Source organism: Herpailurus yagouaroundi, unplaced genomic scaffold (assembly GCF_014898765.1).
Source record: "Herpailurus yagouaroundi ecotype Mexico unplaced genomic scaffold, PumYag 29, whole genome shotgun sequence".
Lineage (NCBI taxonomy): Eukaryota > Metazoa > Chordata > Mammalia > Carnivora > Felidae > Herpailurus > Herpailurus yagouaroundi.
Genome location: NW_024412377.1, coordinates 118,447,033 through 118,463,883, shown reverse-complemented (window position 1 = coordinate 118,463,883; position 16,851 = coordinate 118,447,033). Strand labels below are relative to the sequence as shown.

At 44.6% G+C, this 16,851-nt stretch overlaps 1 long non-coding RNA gene across 1 annotated transcript in view; it reads left to right on the top strand.

The window, feature by feature from the left end:
• The window catches only part of LOC121041551 (uncharacterized), a 64,594-nt gene that overhangs the window by 13,185 nt on the left and 34,558 nt on the right, over nt 1-16,851 (top strand). The window contains exon 2 of the long non-coding RNA XR_005795784.1: nt 140-350. This is a non-coding gene — a long non-coding RNA (uncharacterized LOC121041551). The remainder of the gene's footprint in view (nt 1-139; nt 351-16,851) is intronic.

The following is a 16,851-nucleotide window of genomic DNA, read 5'->3' as shown; positions in this document are numbered from 1 at the left end:
ATGAAGGTTCAGTCGCTGGGACTGAACAGCCCTTGCAGACCAGTTCATTCCTATTCATTGTGCCACATCTTTCTTGTCTGGGGCCCAAGAACCATGCAGCAGGCCTGAGGAGAGAGCGCTCACGTGTTTGAAATTACAGGTGGAAAGTAAGTGATGAAACCTTTGAGACGATCCTTGCAGACCAACAGATCCAAATCCCAGAAGGGCAAGTAGATGAGAACAGTGAGCCGCATGTCGGTGGCAGAGTGGTTGCAGAATTGCGGGGAAGCAGAGGGTCTGTCGCCGCCCTAAAAGAGGCAGAAGTTACCCAGCATCAATCCGTGACTGCTGTGTGGGGAGATGAAACCAAGGTAAGCAAATCTTGTGATTTTTTTTCAAGAGACCCTGGAAATCTAAATTTCTACCATGTGATACCTATTTGCCTTTCCTTCCTTAAAATAAAAGTTAAAGCAACAACAACAACAACCAAGTAGGCTAAACTACACACACACACGTAGGCCAGACTGAACTTACAGACCACCGATTTGTGATACCTCATTTGCTCCAGTCTTCTTCTGCATTCTTGGAGCCCATGGCCCAGAATGAGGATGCTTCCATGTCAGTGTTGCCCAAGAGAAGGGCCCAAGAGATTGGGTTTTGGATCTCACAGGGCGGCTGTGAGTCCTTCCTGTATAAAAGGGTGGAAATTGGTGGCATTGGAGTGCATATGAGAGAGAGAGAGAGAGGGAGAGAGAGAGAGGGAGGCAGAGTATATGGGGAAGGAAGGGAAGATTCTGGTGAAGAGATAAGATGAAGAGACAGTGTTGGCTTAGGCTCCAATAGCTATACTTCTCAGAGTTTGATTAAAAAGTTGTACAAAACTGGGGGGAAATGAGGGTTGGGTAGGCAACACTGCTGAGTACTTTTAAGATATTTTAGAAATGTCCAATGCTGTCCAATAAAACTTTTTATAATTATGAAAATGTTTTCTATATCTGCACTGTCCAATACGGTAGGCAGTAGTCACACGTGGCTGCTAAGCACTTGAAATGAGGCTAATGCAACCGAAGAAGTGAATTCTTCATTTAATTTAAATCCAAAAGGACTCCTGGCTACTGAACGGGGCAGTGCCAGTTGGATCATTATATCCCACCATGCATTATGTCTTCCTTCATGGGTTGCATGTGAATAATTAAGACAGAAACCATGTCTTTGTAGCTACACCCACCCCCTACACACACACACACACACACACACACACACACACACACATTCAGCCCATGATTTCATGGCTACTGTTACCTGACTGAGACGGAGCTTAAAAAGAGAGCGAATTTAAGAAAAATGTTTACGAGTCATTTTTAGTAAACATATCTAATAAATAGCATTTACAAAGTATATATGGCAGTTATAAAGGTCATACAAATGACTGAAATTTGGCAATCAATGAGATTTATAGATATTTACTGAATTGTGGACTACACACCGCTGGTCACTCACATCGTGTCACCGTCAGAAGTATCCCATGGACAAGTTAAATAAGTTTGGGCAATTTTCAAAGAGTTTTGTTGTTATTGTTATTGCTGCTGAGCTGCAGAACTTTTCAGAGTCTATTATAAGTTGGAATGAACGTGAATCTCCAAGACAGAAGTCCAGAATGTAGCATTTCTCACACATAATTGACCAGGGAATGTCGGCTGTCCATTTTTTTTTTTTTTTTTTCTCACGGGCCTCCATGTTTTAAGGGATGCTAGTGTTCCTTAGAACCTAGTTTGGAAATGATGTGGCGTAGTTTTTCTCGATGGGTCAGAAAGTAAATAATTTAGGTTTTGTGGTCATACTGTCTCTGTTGCCCCTATTTAACTCTGCCATTATAGGGCAGTGGCAGCCGTAGATAATACATAAACAAATGGGCATGGCTGTGTTCTTAGACACCTTTGTTTATAAAAACAGGCAGCCAGGGGCACCTGGGTGGCTCAGTTGATTGAGCCTCTGACTTGGGCTCAGGTCATGATCTCATGGTTCATGAGTTCGAGCCCCACCTCAGGCTCACTGCTGTCAGCCTGTCAGCCCCCTTCAGATCCTCTGTTACCCTCTCTTTGCCCCTCCCCTGTTTGTGCTCTCACCAAAGTAAATAAATATTTAAAAAAAAAAGCAACAACAGGCAGTGGGCTGGATAGAGGAAGCGGCATTGCAGGAGACACCTTGCCTGTTTCTTGTTTTGCCAACCATTAACTTGAACTTGACTTGGGCGGGTCCCATGACTTGGCCCTTCGGCCCCTGTCTGAAAAACGAGAGTGATGGTACTAGCAACTAACATTTATTGAGCATCCACGATGTGCCAGCCAGGTACCCTACTGGGCTCTGGGTAAAGACAGGTGAGGTGCCTGCCCTCATGGAGACCGAAGAGTATGACTGACAGTAACTGCTACGGTTTGATGTATCAAGTTACTTGGGGTAAAATGTGGGAATAAGACTTAACCTGAAGACATTTTTATTGATTGATTTCTTACCATGAACCAGTCACCTTCTTTTAAATGTAGGATCTGCTTTGAGATAAGCACTCTCATCCCCATTTTTTTAAATTTTAATTTAATTTAAATTTTTTTAAAAATTTACATCCAAATTAGTTAGCATATAGTGCAACAATGATTTCAGGAGTAGATCCCTTAGTGCGCCTTACCCCTTTAGCCCATCCCCCCTCCCACAATCCCTCCTGTAACCCTCAGTTTGTTTTCCATATTTATGAGTCTCTTCTGTTTTGTCCCCCTCCCTGTTTTTATATTATTTTTGTTTCCCTTCCCTTATGTTCATTTGTTTGTCTCTTAAAGTCTTCATATGAGTGAAGCCATACAATTTTTGTCTTTCTCTAATTTCACTTAGCATAATACCCTCCAGGTCCATCCACATAGTTGCAAATGGCAAAATTTCCTTCTTTTTGATTGCCGAGTAATACTCCATTGTATATCTATACCATATCTTCTTTATCCATTCATCCATCGATGGACATATGGGCTCTTTCCATACTTTGGCTATTGTTGATAGTGCTGCTATAAACATGGGGGTGCATGTGTCCCTTCGAAACAGCACACCTGTATCCCTTGGATAAATGCCTAGTAGTGCAATTGCTGGGTTGTAGGGTAGTTCTATTTTTAGTTTTTTGAGGAACCTCCATACTGTTTTCCAGAGTGACTGCACCAGTTTGCATTCCCACCAGCAGTGTAAAAGAGATCCTCTTTCTCTGCTTCCATGCCAACAACTGTTGTTGCCTGAGTTGTTAATCTTAGCCATTCTGACAGGTGTAAGGTGGTATTTCATGGTGGTTTTGATTTGTATTTCCCTGATGATGAGTGAAGTTGAGCATTTTTTCACGTGTCAGTTAGCCATCTGTCATCCCCATTTTACAAGTGTGAAAACTGTAGCACAGAGGGGTTAAATATCTTCCCTAAAAGCACACAGCTAGGAAGGGGCCAAGTAGGGACTTTAGGACTTTGTGACATCAAATCTCCTGCTCCTTCCTTTATGCCCTACTCACTTTACAACATACGCTGAAGCTCAAATGAGAATATATGTGAAGTGCTCAGCCTGACATAGAATGGATGCTTTTTAAATGTCAGCCCTGCCCTTACTCCCACTCCTCCATGTTCAGTCCTTCAGGGTGACTTTCCTGGAATCTTCAGGTTAAGCCAGTAGAGGCTGGGGGCCCCCCAAGCCTTCTTCCTGGAGAGTCCTGTGGGTTTCTACATGGAAATAAATCTGTGTGAAATGGAAGATGTTCTGCAGCTGGGACTCTACCCCTTTCTTGTCTTCAACCCAGTGAATGGGCAAGGGGACTAGAGATCAGGTCAGGTCAGGAAGACTTTAATCCCTACCTAAGACGTCCAGGTGAGCTCAACAGAGTGTATTGTTCCAAAGACCCAAAGCAACTGAGGGGCTAGGTCTCTCAAAGCGGGTTTCTGAACCCTGCACCGTCCTCCGGCTCTCTTTCCCAGTCTGGTGTGCTCCCTGATATCTCACTCTGCATCTCCCAGGACTGGTGCCTCAGAGATGAAAGCCAAGAAAATGCAACAAGCCATCGGCGGCACTCACTCAATTGATTTTTACACAAAATTTGCCTTCATGCACGGAGGATGGAAAAATGATCCCATAAATAATGGATAACAAAAACAAATGCAGGGAGGAAATCAATAGTCACACACTTGATACCTCAGGGAGATGGGAGAGGAAAATATGGAGGCTGTTCCAGCTAAATGGCCCCCCGGGGAACCCCTTCCTAGCACTTCCTGCTGGAGAGGGATGGGCATATCTTGCCCTAGCAGGCCCCAGGAGCCTTAAGCTGAGTCCCCGCGGAGGGCACCAGGAGTGTTGTGTGTCATGGAGCCTCTGGCTTCAGTGGGTCCTCATGAGGTCTGGGCTTCTCTCAAAGTCCAGAGTCAGTCTCAGGACATTGGGACCATCTGCCCCTCAAGGATCACCCTGATTTCCAGCCCACAGATGAGCATACATGCCTAGTTCTTTTCCTGAGTTGTCCTTGGCCACAGGGGCTCCAGAAATCTTTTAGAGATGCCAAAAGGTGGCCATCCTTTGAGATGCCTCCCTTTTTCTATTCACAGCAAGTTGCCCCCAGATCTGGCCACTCACTGTGGTGCTACAAAGCCCCCAGAATGGCGTGGGGGCAGGGCTTTGAATCCTGGTTCTACCATCTGCTCTATTTGTATGATTCTTGGCAAGTCACTTAACCTCTTGAGCTTCAGTTTCCTCATCTGTAAAATGGAGCTAGCAAAATCTCTAAAGCCGATAGGAGGGAATAAACTACTTGATGTGTATAATGCCTGGCATATAGTAAGTGCTTAGAATAAGGCAGGTTAAGTCACCCTCCAATGATACCTGAAATCTGTGCCTCATGCTCGCTTCCTCTGACTTCAGGGCTTCACAGCCTCATGACTGGATGTGTGCAGTAGCTCCTAATTAGTCCTCCTGCCTCTGGCCTCTTAGCTCTTTGGTTGTTGCTCCTCACAGTTGTCATCTTTCTCAAAGGTATGTTGGTTAGTGTCACTCCTTTTTCTTGACGTTGTTGTTAGTTTTCCTGGTATTCAATTTATTTGACGAGGTGGTACGTTCGCGTGGTTCAAAATTGAAGAGGTGACAATTCCTCCTTCCACTTCTCCTCCCACCCACGCAGCACTAGTATCAATGTCTTGTATACCTTTCCTGAGAAGTTTTATTAATTATAAGCATATGTGTTTGCTTGTGTATATGTGTGCATAAATATGTATTTAAGCATATGTATTTTCATGTGTTCTTTTTTCTCAAGATGGTGGCAGATGATGTATGCATACAGTTCTATACTTTTTAAATTATACTTAATATATCCTAGTGCTTATTCCCTGTGAGTAGATAAGGAGTTTGCTTTTTTCAAACTGCTGCCGATTGTATTCCATTCTAGGGATATACCATAGTTTACTTAACCAATCCCTGTTGGTGCAATTGGGTTTTCCCCCCCAGACTTTTTTTTTAATGTTTATTTATTTTTGAGAGAGAGAGACAGAGCATTAGTGGGAGAGGGAGACACAGAATCTGAAGCAGGCTCCAGGCTCTGAGCTGTCAGCATAGAATCCAATGCAGGGCTTGAACCCATGAACCCTGGGGAGCTATGAGATCATGACCTGAACTGAAGTCGGATGCTCAACCGACTGAGCCACCCAAGCGCTGCACCTTGCCCCCCAGACTTTTGCTTTTACAAGCAATGCTGTGATGAGCAACCTCATACATATGTAATTTCACAAGACATCTCTACGATAAATTACTAGATGTGTAATTGATGGGTCAGAGGGGATGTGCATTTTTCCTTTTGATAGATATTGGCAGTTTTCTCTCCAGAAAGGTTGTGCCTTGAATGTACCCAGCAGTAGTATGAGCCTCTTACCCCCGCTCTGGCCCACACCCCCGGGGCATCCTCAGCATCCCACACAAGCTCCTCTACATATATTTTCAACCACGGCTCCATGTGCTCAGTTGCCGCATGGATGCTCTGCCCCCAACATTCAGAAGTATCAGTGTTTCCCATCATGTCATCTCGTCTCCCACCTGCCATGACTCTCGCCTGCCACCTTTCTGCCTGGCAGAATGCCATTATCCTTCAAGTCCTTGCTTGATGCCACTTTTGTGCCACTTTCCCGTCCTCCCTAGGTGCACTCAGGCCTCTTCCTCTATCCTCCCATGCCACTCACCATTTTTAGGGCCCTTACCACACATGTCATATTTGTTTGTGTACTTATACTCAGGTCTTACTCATCTGCGTTTCCTCAGTGAGAACTGTAAGCTCACAGTTAATATTTACTGGGTGGACATGTAAGATACCACACCAAACTCTGTTGGGGGAAACAATGAGAAAAAACAGCAGGATTCCTGCTCTTGAGGAACTCTCAGAGTTTATTAGAATTCTCTGATTCTAGAAAAGTGGGCACTTGTTCATATTAGTAAATTCTATAGCTGTCGCAGAATGCACATGGACCTTGCAGTGAATTGCAGACAGAGGTGAGGGAATGTGTGTGTGCCCCAGAGAGAAGAGAATACACACACAAGCCCATCCCCATCTTAAATGTTTCCCTCCCTTCCCCCCTCCCTTCCTTTCCCCTTCCTTCCTTCCTTCCTTCCTTCCTCCCTCTCTCCTTCCCTCCCTCCCTCCCTTCTTCCTTCCTTCCTTCCTTCCTTCCTTCCTCCCTCTCTCCTTCCTTCCCTCCCTCCCTCCCTTCTTCCTTCCTTTCTTATTTCCTTCCTTCCTTCCTTCTTCCCTCTCTCCCTCCTTCCTTTCCTCTCTTCCTCCCTTCCCCCTCCCTTCCTTTCCCCTTCCTTCCTTCCTTCCTTCCTTCCTTCCTTCCTTCCTCCCTCTCTCCTTCCTCCCTCCCTCCCTCCCTTCTTCCTTCCTTTCTTATTTCCTTCCTTCCTTCCTTCTTTCCTCCCTCTCTCCTTCCTTCCCTCCCTCCCTCCCTCCTTCCTTCCTTCCTTCTTTCCTTCCTTCTTCCCTCTCTCCCTTCTTCCCTCCCTCCCTTCTTCCTTCCTTCCTTCCTTCCTTCCTTCCTTCCTTCCTTCCCTCCTTCTTTCTCCCTCCCTTCTGTCCTTTCTTTAGGAACAGGTTAGGAAAAAAATGATTTTGCCAAAGTAAATGGTAAGCTTTGAAATGGGAGGTGCATGACAAAAACACACAGTCCTGCTTTCTGCTGCCAAGAGGACATATTCCACTCTAAGTCCCTGGCAGATAGATCTGAAGAAGCAGTGATAGCAAGTACAGTTTATAGACCAAGCCATCACAATAAGGGGAAGTAAAAGTTGTAGGAAGGGGGAAAAGCTGACAGGAGAGTGAAGCAAATACTGAAAAGTTAAGCTTGAGCGTGCCAGGACCAAACACTTCACTAAAAGAGAATTTTGAGCTTCTCATTCTTTTGACTACCCGATTTGAAACCCCAAATCTATCAGAGGAGCTTGATCCTTAATGTGGATTATTATTTTATAAATTATTAAGAAGAGCAATATCTCTCCATTTACTGAATGTCATAACAAAAGAGATAGGAGGAAAACCAAGACATCGTCTACCCAAAGAGCCTAGCATTTGGACAGTGTAAAGTCACTAAATAATTCAGCAGCTATTTGAAAGTATAGTGTTTTGTAATTTCGACAGAACCATCTTAGTCTGGCTCTCTGTAGCACAGAATTTTAAAAAGATGTTCGCCTTCGTGACGATCTATTTCTAGGAGAAGTGAGCGTCGGGTGGAAATGCTGGTCAGGAGAGAGAGGACTGTCTAATTAGAGAGCCTCGTGTTTACTCTGATTTTAAACTTTCATGAGACTGCGGAGGGTAAGGTCTGACCATCTTCTAGTACTCTCTTTGATTTCTTTCCCTGTGCCCACACACTTGCACCCTAACCAGACACATCTGTGCCATGTATGTCCGTGGAAAGGGGAGCCATTGCATACGTGGCCACTGACATACTGACAGAAAGATGAACGGAGGAGCAAACAAATGTAGTCCTCCGAGCAATCACAGTGAGGTCGGTCACGCCTGGTCTGGCTCATTTGGAGCTGCTGGAAAGACCTGGAAGAGGCTGCGCCCTGAGAGAGCAGGGATGGGATGAGCCAAGGCGCAAGAGGACTGATCCCAAAGGAAGGAATTAATTCCCAAGTGTGGGGGTGGCTGTATTCAGATCTGGCCTCCCTAGTACAGAGAGGGTTTCATGCAGTTTGCTGTGGTACCTAAAATTAAAGCATTCTGAGCATGACTAGAAGGCAGAATAGCGTTAGAAATAAGAGAGCACTTGGGCTGGTCTTTAGGCTCTGCCGCTCCCTGGCTACATAACCTCAGGCAGATGACATCGTCTCTGTGTGTCTCAGTTTCCTGCCCTTTAAGACCTCAGGCAGGTGGCGTCATCTCGGTGTGCCTCAGTTTCTTGCCCTGTAAAACCTCAGGCAGGTGACATCATCTCGGTGTGCCTCAGTTTCGAGCCCTTTAAAACCTCGGGCAGGTGACATTATCTCGGTTTCCTGCCCTTTAACACCCAGATAATAATCATGCTTACCTCCCAGGGTGGTAATGTCATGTAGCAGCACAATGCCTGGCTCATGGTAAGTGCTCAATATGTGTCAACTACTCTTATTGCTTTGCCCTTACTTCCTTTGACCCCCAAGAATTGGGGGTAGGCATGTAGCTAGTTACAGAGAACAGAGCTCTGTGTTTAATGTGGCTATTGAGTGAGGGCCTCTGCAAGTACTTATTGGCAAGACAGATTCCTGTGGATGAGTTATGTAAGTGGCATCCCAGAGGTCCCGGCATGGATGCAAACCAATTAAGTTAAGCACTTACCGCAATCACAAGTGCAACTCATAGGTTTAAAAGTGGGAAGAGAGTATATGTGAACTTGGCTTTGCAGTGCTTTGCTTTGTCAGATCTATTAGAAATATAGCTTGTGAATTCCCTCGCTCTTATTCTAAATTCTGGAGCATTTTTTGTCTAATGAAGTGTACAATTCTGGATCTATTTTCTACTAGCTGTGCAATCTTGGGCATCTATTTATATTCTATTAAGAGAGTGTAATTTTCTTATCCATTCAATTTCCTTATCCATTAAAAAAGTTTTAGTACAAACTAAAATCACCCTAGCAATTTTGAAGCACAGGGATTTGATACTGGGAGTTAAGTACTTACAAAATTCTTGTGAGGGCTGAAGGCTTGGGCTGTAGTTGAATATGTAGGAATAGCTCCTGGAATATTCTGGGAGCTATGGTCTTTATCACAATCAGGGCAGTGAGTAATTGGCAGCTCACCACTGGAACAAGTGCAGTCTGGACCACACCATCTTGGCTGCTATCCAGAGATCAGAAAAGTCTCCAATGTCCTGCAATGTCCAGTCTGAACACCGGACCACGAAAAGCACTACCACTACAACTGTCTCTGGAAACTGGAGATCAGACATTAGTATCTCTATACTTTTTCCTGCCGTTTGAAAACAGCAAACATAGCAGGGAATTGCCTCTCACTTCGTTCCTGCCTTCCAAATCTTGCTTGAGTGAATCTACTTTGTGAAATCTCTCTCACCTGTAGAACCGTAGCTGGAAGGGCGTCTGGAAATGCCCTGTTAGTTTTCTAGCCTCTTAAAAACAGGATGGTACCTCAAAGAAGATGGGAATTGATGTTGAGTACTGATTGACCGTATCCAACCCAGAAAATAATAATGGTAACTATGTTATGGAGTTATTGTGGGGATGAAGTAAGATAATAAAGCGATTTGGAGACAATCTAAGAAAAAATAGGCAATTAATAAATCAATTACATCTAACAATGCTACTATAGTGGGATTCGTTGCTTCATCTGTTTTTAAAAAATTTTTTTAAAGTTTAATTATTTTGAGAGAGAGTACGAGCATAAATGAGAGTGGGGGGGAGGGGAAAAGAGTGAGTGAGAGAGAAGGGGGTGGAGGGAGAGGGAGAGAGAGAATCCCAAGCAGGCTTCGCGCTGTCAGCACACAGTCTGACACAGGGTTCAATGCAGGGCTCAATGTCACATGTGAGATCATGACCTGATCTGAAATCAAGAGTCAGACGCTTAACTGACTGAGCCACCAAGGCGCCCTGGTTGCTTCCTCTTTTAAAAATACCCAAAGGGAATCATTCTTTGTTCATATGTGAGGCTGAATTTCCTGAGAGAATGGGAGAATTGTCTACCTGGCTCAGTGGCCTCAGTGGCTCCCTTTCAACCAGAGGTCATAACACAAGTATCTCTAGAAGCCCTCCTTGCCCATCTGCCAGTGCTTGAGAAAAACTTTCCAGGCTATTCCCCCTGTTCTCTGTTCAAACCCCCCCTCCCCTCTGTTCTGGACTCTGCAGTTCCCATCTTGTTCCTTCATGCCAAATTTCTGTTTCTCTGATTGCCCTCTCATAGTGAGACCTGAATAGAACGAATTGCTTGGCTTGGTCTCAATTTCATCTCTGGCCAGTACTCTTCCCACTTCATAACGATCCCGGGCTTGGAACCTTGTACTGAGGATGGGGCCCAAGACCCCACTTGTCTTCAAAGAAATTATAAATAATTAGGTAGAAGCTAGATTAAAGTACTGAGAATTCCAAGATAGAGCTCAAACCAAGCAGGTTGGTCTAAGGCAAATACATAGAGAGAAAATTTATCTTCAGTGTCTTCTGACCCCTGTTTTTGTTGTTGTTAAGTATTTTCTACTTACTTATTGAGCTTACCAGTTCCCCTCTCACTTGGGATCATAGTAGACATTCTCTACAAACCTTACTTGTTCTACATCTCATTTTTTTTCAGTGTCTTATAAAATGGCTAGTTAGCTCAGGGATTCTCAAACCTGTCTGGACCTTAGCTCACCTCAACTGAATCAAAATCTCAGGGGGTATGGGTGAGATCTCAGCAGCAGCAATTTTTAAAGCTCTCCAGAAAGAATAATGTGCAGCCAGAGTTAAGAACCACAGGGTTATCTAATTTGACAGCCTAACTTGAGTTGATATGTCAATGGGTGCAAATGTCTTAATATACCACCCCAACTAGGGGAGTCTTTTTTTTTTTTTTCACTAGGGTGTTTTCAGGCAATGCTGTAATTCAAAAAACAAATTTATAATTGCATTGTTGGGCCCCATGGCAGGATAAAGTGATAGGTAAAGTTTTGGGGTCAGGGCAATATTTTAACATCACTCAGGTTATACCATTCAAGCAGGTGACTTTTCCACCTATACATAGAACCAGTTCTAGCAGTTAATATTTAATTATTAGTAAAAAAATAATTCTGTTCTATGACATGAAATTATATTTTATTCTCTATTCTTCTGTGTAATCCTTGGCAAATTACTTAACCTCTCTGAATCCCCATTTCTTCATTTCATCAATGGGGATGATAGTAGTAACCACCTCAGAGAATTGTACTATGACAATTGTATGTGACTAATGACATCTGTGAAGTATCTGGTACATTAGAGGTGAAAAATAAATTGAATCTCCTACTAGTATTGAATTAGAGTTTATTCATTGGCATAGCGTTTAAAAGCTGTTTGAAAACTAGGTGACGTCAGCAGGTAAATAAATTGGACATGCTCAAGTCTGTCACCAGTGGAAGGAATTAAAATGTGTCCTCTCCAGGAAACCTTGGAGTGCTGCTTAGCATGGAATAACCTTAATGGAAATTTCCAATAAGAATGGTAAGTTTAGTGTTACTTGCTTGGTTTGTTTATCCAAACCGAACCCCTGCCTGTAAGCTACAGGGCCAATGAAATAGGTAACGTGTTCTGAGTTTTTGCTCTACTGCTTTTCGTGTGAACTGGATGGCCAAAGTTTGTTGCATGAATAAGGCCAACATAGATGAAAGGAAAGAAGGGGTGATGGAAAATCCAAATGTTCTAAATACCATATGTTGACAATAGCATGAATGACAATCTTGAAAATTTGAAAACAATTCATGTGTTGCCGTACAAAAATGCCAAAGGAGACTATGGTGTATCTGCTCATCAGTTTAATGAGCCTTGATGAGCACCTCACATGTGCTAGGCACTGAGCTAGTTTTATGAAGAAGATAAAAAGATATAGACCCGGCCCTCCAGAGGTCAGGGGCCCCTGGGGACACTGACAAAAGAGAGATAATTATTAAGTAGTACTATTGAAAGCAAGGATTTTAGGAGTATTCGATAACATTGAAAGAATAAAGAGATACTGAGTTAAAAATGCATGATACAAAGTGGCAAATAGAGTATAATTCTCTTGATATTAAAATATGCCCAGAAAAAGACTGAAAAGAAATACACCATGTAAAAATGACAGCTACAATTAAAAAATTATTTATTTATGTAAGTAATCTCTACACCCAATGTGGGGCTTGAAACTCATGACCCTGAGATCAAGAGTCCCATGCTTTCCAGACTGAGCCAGCCAGGCACCTCAACAGCTGTAATTTTATTAAGGTGGTGGTATTATGGCTAGATTTCCCTTTTCTATTCTCTAGTTTCCAAAGTTTCTCCATCTTAAAAATATATTATTTTCTTAATGTAAAATGTAAACACAAAACATCTCAAAAGATATCCTGAAATATGACAGAAATGATCCATCTTCTATCTCTTTGCTACCTTCAGCTTCATATCTGTCTCAGGTTACGTTTCCTGAAAGCAACAACCAAGACACAAGCTTGGGTGCAGGTATTTTCTTTGGGAGGTGATCCTAGGAAGGCTGGATGGAAGAATGGGGAAGACGAGGCACAGTGAAGAAAAGCCAATACATACAGGGTGGCCTTGTGAGCTGTTTACCACTGGAGCAATTGAAGCATGGCCTTCCTGGGGGTCCTCTGAGGAACCCTGTGATCAGTGCCACAGCTGAACCGTGGCTCTGAAAGGTGGGAGGGAAGTTGGGCATTTATCCATTGACTCCTATGCCCCAGTAAATGTGGGTTGCTCTTGGGAGCTCTAACTGTCCTCAACTTTCAGGCTGTCCTGTGCCTGGGTGAAGTAGCCATCCTTGGCCTTGGGGAAAGTCTGGAGGCAGAATAGCAGAGAGACACCAGAGGGTTCACTAGACACTGACCATGAGCGTTGAGCAATCCAGCTCTGCACCGATATCAGGAGCACAGAAGGCATGGGCAGGGCACGCAAAACCCCCGCAATATCCAGACATGTCTCAACTTCCGGGTCTTCTCCCTCCTTCTGTTCAGGGTGTGTCAACAACTCAGAAACCTGGAAGGCAGGTCTATCACAGTTGGAAACAGCATAGAATTGGGAGCTGAGAACAAATGGAATGAGTACCGAGTTCTTACAGCTCTCAAGAGGTTAAAATGACAAGCTAGATTTCGAGTTCTTACAAATCTCAAGAGGTTGAAATGACACACTAGATTTAAAGATGGAATATAAATAATGAGAAATGAAAAATTAAAAATGTATACATAGCTTCAAACATGCAAAGGCAAAGGACTGGAAAACATGGCTTGACCAGAGAAAATTTGATACAATAGAATACATGTGGGTTTGGGTTAAGCCTAAACATAAAATAGGAACCAAGAGAAATTTCATTCCATCTTGCATGGCAATCTCTGCTTGAATAAGCAGGATAAAAGGCCCATGTACTCTCAGCTAGCCAGCAGGGATGCTGGGCTATGTTGTGGGCACTCTGTTGAAGTGAGGCATAGACCAAGTGGAACACGGGTATGGGAGAATCACCAGTGTTGGCCTCGGTGGTGGGGAGGCAGAAATTACATACTTTGGGCTGGAGGGACTGAGGAGGTTTAGCCAAGAAAGAGGCAGGAGGGGAGGAGGAACATGAGTGCTTCAAATATCTCAAAGGCTCTTGAGGTGAAGCAGTAGGAGGCGGTGTGGCATTGTGGTGGAGACCATGGTATATGGAGCCAGACACACATGCCTTCATTGGAATCCCATTTGCTGTTAACTCACTACATAGGCTTGGTCAGGTCATCTGCAAAATGAAAACACTAATGATACCGACATCACATGGTTGCATGTATATTAAATGAGATGTGTATGTAAATTGCTGAACATAGTACCTACCCACATAGAAGTGCTCACATAATGATGATAATTAGAACTTTACATAAAAGGGGAATTAGACTTGGTCTCTGTGGCCACAAATTACTGAACTAAGGCCACTAGTTCAGTACTGATTTGATCTTAATCTACATAAGGCCTCTGTCACCTTCCGAATGGGCTGCCAAAATGTATAGGCTGCCTTTGGAATAGTGAGATTTCTGACATGGTGTAGACAATTAGCCATATGGTCTCTGACCAAACCCTTAGAGGAGACTGAAGAGCTTTTTAAGTCTTCTGCATCTGGGGTCTTTGCCGGGCCCTTGCCGGCCCCTGTGCCTGGCCTGGAGTCACCAGTGACAAGAGTTTCCATGGAAACCATGAGGGGCTCAGAATTCTGTGTCTGCACACTGTATCCCAAAGGAAAGAGCACCAAAGCAGTATCCCTGGTAATAGTGTGCACTTTTTAAAACTGTCTGATTAAATATTAACCCCAGAGACGGAGCATTAACGGGTCTCTTATGTAAACTTTGTGCATCTCATAACCATCCGGGAAAGGGGCTTAGGTAGAGCACTCCAAGGAGATTAAATCTATTCGCCTGTCCCCTTGCTCCATGCCATCGCTGACAAATGGCACAGAGGGCTGCCCTGGGGCTGCTGCCCTCTCTGTATCACCCTTCCTCGGGTGCTCGCCAGGGACGGTGGGGTGGGAGTGCCAGGAGTGGGGCCCAGGGCCAAACTTGACACGATCTTTGACCCTTTCCTCCTTTCCTTCTTCTCCTGTTTCTTCCATGTCTGGAATCCCCAAGTACCGGCTTCTCAGGAGTGGGTACAGATGAGCGGCAGAAGCAGTAGTGGGGTGCTTAAAGAGAGGATAGAGGCAGGTGGGAGACAGGGACATGTAGTGAAGCAGCTGGGGCCAGGAGACATGAGTTTGTGCCTTTAGCTTTGTGATCTTGGGCAAATCCATTGATCTCTCTGGCTCTGGGGAAAATAGAAGGATTTGAACTACAGCTCACTCACATCTTAAGCAGCCATTTTTGAGTGGCTCTTCTGTGCCCGGGATATAGTGAGGTTAGAGGCCCAGTTCCTGCATTTGAGGAGTTCACAGTATAGCTGAGAGGGTCTCTGCTTGGGGTCCGTGTATCCCTTCAAGGGATAAAAACCCTTGCCTTTGCCCCTTAAATCTGTGAGTGTGTGTGTGTGTGTGTGTGTGTGTGTGTGTGTGTTTAAGTGGCATAAGTCCTCTGCTTTTGTCAGGGATCCATGGCCCTCCAAACAATTAGGAATCCCTGGCCCTCTTGCCATCTCTTCCCAAATGACACCTCTGTCATTTTTGTGCCCCTTGTCATAGTTGCTGTATCTGCATTTGACCTGTGCATATTTTTCTCTAAAATAAAGCTGGATGTGAGAGTATATGTACTTTAACAACAATGCCCATGAAATTGTGAGTGTGGGCTTGAGGAGTGGAACCCTATCTCTGTCTCATCTCTATCTCTGTCTCTGTCTCTATCATCTCTCTCTTTCTATTTATCTACTTTAAAAACAAAACAAAACAAAACAGAAGCAAAAAAAAAAAAGCCATTAAATAAAAAGTTCTCCTTAGCACACCACTCCACATACTCTCTGTTTCCCCCAACCCTGTGCATCTCTCCTGAAGCATATCTGAGAAGACCCTGGTCCGTTGGTTCCCCCAAAACCGATCTAGCTGTAGCTTCCTTAGGTTTTTTTCACCCATCTTCCATCACCGGCTCCCCAACCTCCTCTGTAGCCCGTCCAAAAGCAGACGCGAATGCCCCTCCTTTCCACATTGTCTGCCTTTGTGATCACATATTGTCTGAAGCTGCTGTCAAACCCCAGCACTATCCCCAGACCCTGCTGGCGGCAAGGGACCCTGAGTGTCCACCCTGAGCATCCCCTCTCTGCAGCCGGGGCCCACGCTGCTGGCCTTGTCGCTGCCTGGCTGACTTTGTCATGAGTGACAGGGGCTGGCGGAGGGCTGGCAGTGAGTGGAAGCGGTCCTGACACTCGAGCTGTGTGCGGTGCGCTAATTACACTGATGTGGGGTCTGGGCTGCGCGGTCCTTCGCTCAGAGGAAGGATGTATGCAGGCGCGGGGAGCGAGCCGCACTACAGAGGAAACGGGGGAACAGCAGCACCTAGGCGCATCCATAATTTATAAAATGCCAGCAGCAACAAAGGCAAAGAGGGACCAGAACCAGGAGAACAGAATAGCATAAAGCTTTTTAATGGTCTTTTTCTATTAATGTCAGATGGGCGACCGTTTTTCAAGTGGATGGAAGTGTTCCAAGGCCCCCACAGTTCAGTCACAAAAGCTAAATGCTGCCATTTACCCCTCCTCTCCCAGCTTTGTGAAGGAGCTTAGCCATCCTGTAAGCCAAGTGTAATAGTTGAGGTTCAAGTGGGCATCTGATCCTTCCAGAGAAGCTGCCTGCTCTTTTGAAGCTTCCTACGGAGGAATCAAAACGGCTCCATTCTCTTGTCCTAACATTACCAGCAATTTAGTATTTGTACCATTTGCAGAGGGCCCGGCAGTGTGGATTTTAAGAGCACAGGCCTGGAGGTTCCACCGGCAGCGGTGAGATCTGGGACATCTGCTTCCTCTCCTAGTGCCTCAGTTTCCTCACTTATAAAATGGAGCTGATAAAATCACCTGCCTCTTGAGACTCTCGGGATATTTGGGAATAACGCACATAAGCTCACCTAACGGAGCGTGTGGTTGTTGGTAAGCACTAGCTGTCAACGCCTTCTGGGTTCTTCCAAACTCAGTCTTCTTTGTCTGCTGTTCACGTCCCCCAGAAGTAACCCTTATGCTCATGGTATGTGTACGTTCC